The sequence below is a fragment of the Adiantum capillus-veneris genome, chromosome 21 (genome assembly GCF_014529385.1).
Source record: "Adiantum capillus-veneris isolate H3 chromosome 21, ASM1452938v2, whole genome shotgun sequence".
In the NCBI taxonomy this organism is placed as follows: domain Eukaryota; kingdom Viridiplantae; phylum Streptophyta; class Polypodiopsida; order Polypodiales; family Pteridaceae; genus Adiantum; species Adiantum capillus-veneris.
Window position 1 is genome coordinate 6,021,529 of NC_140951.1, and position 3,886 is coordinate 6,025,414.

The 3,886-nt window shown below is 41.0% G+C and overlaps 1 pseudogene; it reads right to left on the minus strand.

Annotated features, from left to right (window-relative positions):
- Positions 1-316: 316 nt before the first annotated feature.
- Positions 317-2,428, minus strand: LOC147430496 (uncharacterized; annotated as a pseudogene).
- Positions 2,429-3,886: the final 1,458 nt, after the last annotated feature.

Below are 3,886 nucleotides of genomic sequence, written 5' to 3' on the forward strand. Positions count from 1 at the left end.
AGCACACGTCGTATGGAAAAGCGAGCAAGACATATATTTGTCTAACATGAGTCCTAGGTAGGCGGCATCACAGCTACTCCAAAAGATATAGTGATGTTTGCCGTAACAAAAGAAATTTCAAGCGACCTCACCTACCTAGACAAAGAGAAGCCTTAGAATGGGTGAAATGTCAATCAATGAGCTCCATGACGGCTGGCTACAAAAAGAAATCAAAGAACTACACATTGATCAGACATCGGCGCATGATGTGGATGCTATCACTCAAGCTACCACCACCTTGGGATCAGAGTGAGCACCCTCCAACCATTAGGATAAATTAAAAGAAGTATAAAGTGTGCAATTCATGAAAACCAACACAAATCAACCATGTCAATAGCATAAGAAGAAGTAACACGTGGAGACCACCTCTAAGTGCCAAAAGGTAAGTCCCAAAGACGCCTATGTATGCATTGAGATGGGTGTCCACAAGAAGGTTGTTGCACGTAACATCCCAATGAACAACGGGGAATAACAATCTTGACGAACGTATTCTATATCTATTGGGCGGCTTCAAAGCTAATGTTTTACTCTTTGAGACATGCAGAAGAGGGTTGTGGTGCATCAAGTCACCTAGGCTACCATTGGACATGTACTCACATACTAAGAGTGTGATGTCTTTATGCAGCAGCAACAGAATAGATTTACAATGTGGTTGTGTCAGATCTTTTCAAGTGTTTCTACTTTTGAATCAATTTCCTTGTTGTCGCTACCTCCCCCATGGTTGGTTACCTTGTTTAGTATCTTTACAAAAAAACTGCCTCGCATTACTTAGCACAGTCTTGTAAGTTGTGGCAACACCTCCATTGCCAAGTATTGGATTGTCATAATTTAGACATCTCACAAGGTGAAGGTCTTCAAATTGTACCTTGTGGAAGGTGAAGATCATCCAAGTGTTTGAGACTGAGTAGAAATCAAAAATATGCCTTCTATGGAGTGTGTATATTACGTACATCTTCAAGCTGCATCCAATCAAGAATATGAAAGCCACCACAAATCTATAAGATTTCAAGGCCATCATGATACATTTTGTTGTGGGATTTCTCCTAGTTCCATGGCAAAGCTTAAAATGTCACCACTAGAGATCCATGTCTCTTGGCAAGCTCTTGTCAAAAATTGTGTTGGAAAACCCTTATGAAATAGGGCCTGATAGGAGGAAACTTCCACAAAGATACGTGTTTCTTGCCAAGCTATGTTGGAAAACCCCAATCGAATAAGGCCTGATAGTCAGTTGTAGGAGAGGTCAAAGTTTGTTAGGCTTAGTGCGCAAAGCTCAGTCAGCATGGGACCACTGAGATTGGTGTGAGACAAGTTGAGAGTAGCCATAGTAGAGAGGTTTCCAATTTAGGGAGCGTGGAATCACAACAAAGAATTGAGTACGAGTGAGTTGTAGGACATGTAATTGGGTGCATAAAACAAGTGTCTTGGGGATTGTGCCTAGAGATTCATTCTATTGGAGGTAGGTTTAGAGAGATGTTTTAACTTGCTAATTTGTGGTGAGATGGTGCCTAAAAAGCAGTTGTGGGAGAGGGAAAGACAAGTATAGTAAGGTTCCTTTAAATTGAAGTGCTCTATGGGTAAGCTGCCAGAGAAATTTGGACAAGTTCAAACCAATGAGGTAGTTTTCATTTAGCTACAGAAGAAACAGAGTAGGGGAGCCCCAAAGGCCACGAGGCATGGAGCAAGATATATGATTGATGTCAACAAGCACACACTGAAGACTAGGGCACTTTGCAAATATTGACATGATACCTCCACTGGACCTGTTAGCACTAAGTTGCACTTTTTGCAAAGCTCCTTTGTCACACAAAGTAGGTGGTAGAAAGTATATTGAGTTGTTAGAATACACAATCACCTTTTCTAGCTTAGACACTTTGCCCAAGTTTGGAGGCATGGCTCCACTGATATTGTTGTTGAAGGCAAATACCTCTTTCGGACCGGTGATGAGTACAAGGACAGAGGCAAAGGGACATGTGAGGTAGTTGTGAGAGATATGGGGGTGGAGGAGGAAGGAGATGTTTGTAGGAATGGGACCTTCAAGCTAATTACGGTAGAGTGCAAGTTGATTCATGCTCTTGAGATTCATATGGCTTGGATGTAGTTCTCCTCCTAGTAAATTTCGGGATAAGTCCAGGTTTGATAGCTTAAAGAGGTTATCAAGTGAGGCAGGGATCGCGCCATGTAGATTGCAGTTGGCAAGCCAGCTGCCCACAAGCTTTGTAAGGTTCTTCAGTTCTGATGGGATGTTTGCCATGTTGGAAAATGGATTGTCGGTAAGAGACAAGGTCTACAAATTGATGAGCTTGTTCAAACTAATAGAGAGAGAAGAGCAAAGCCGCTTTATTGCCACTAAGATAGGGGCTATGGGGATGAATTTTTCACCCACGGTCATAGGGGCTTTGGCCAATTAAAATTCACCATGTGAGGGTGTTTTCTTTTATGTAGAGGTTAAGTGGGTATGCTTTTAGATAGGATCTATCATAAAAAATAATATCTACCTATTCCAAAAAGACTTTCTTATATTGAGCTGATCATTTTATATGGGAACCATTCACCCTACAAACAGATCACCAAAGTCTTAAGTACTTCATGACACAAACCTAGCTCTCCGGCAAACAAATGAGATGGGTAAATTTTCTTTCTCAATTCAATTTTCATATTGCTCACATTGCTGGCAAGCACAATCAAGTAATTGATTTATTATCACGATGGTCAAGGGCGAGCCAAGTGCCAATGCAGTGTCCATAGCAACTCAATTATCTATCTTCCATGATAGATGAGTATGCTACTGACCCAGATTTTAAAAATGTAATTTCAGCCCTTGCCTTATGGAAAAAAGAAGAACCATTCACTTTGCAGGATGGTTATCTTCTCCATGGCAATCGGCTATGTGCTACTCACTCTCTTCGCGAGAAAGTAAAGTATGAGTCCCATGCTCCTCCCTATGCGGGGCATAGAGGGATTCAACCTAGTCTTTGAGGAGTAGAGACGTATTTCTATTGGCCTACCATGAAAGTGTCCATACAAGAGTATGTTTCCATATGTGTGGTATGCCAAAAGACCAAGTATGATAGGGGGAAGCAACATGGATTACTCCAACCATTGCCAATTCCTAATTCACCATGGGAGAGCATATCCATGGATTCTATCTTTGGATTTCCCAAGTCTATCCATGGGAATACGGGAATATGGATGATAGTTGACACGTTTAGCAAACAAGCACATTTTATACCTGTCAAAAAGACTATCAAGGCACACCAAATGGCAACCCTCTTCATATCCCAAATTTTTAAACACCATGGCTTGCCAACATCAATAGTGTCGGATAGAGATCCTCGAATGACCAGTAATTTCTGGAAGGGTCTCTTTAAGAATCTATGTACACGGCTAAATTTCTCTTCGGCCTATCAACCTCAAATGGATGGCCAAAGTGAACTAGCCAACCTTACGATTCTTGATCTACTCAAGACTTATGTTATAGAAGTAGATCAATGTGCTCAATGGGAAAAGTACTTAACTCTTGTAGAGTACGCATACAATAACACTCTCATACCACTACAGGGAAGGCTGTTTTATAAATCATTGAGGGAAGACATAAAAGTCCCTTGCTACTTAAGGTACATGGGAAGATCTTTGTCTCAAGAGGCATAAAATATTGTCATGCTTAAATGACTAAGGTGCATGAAGTGTTCAATTCAAACATGATCTCTCAAGAGGCATAAAAGATTGTCATCCTTAAATCATTAAGGTGCTTGAAGTGTGCAATTCAAACATGATCTCTTAAGGAGCATAAAAGACACATGTCAAGATCCTCCCCACTTTGCCCTCATGATATGCTTGAATCCTATTG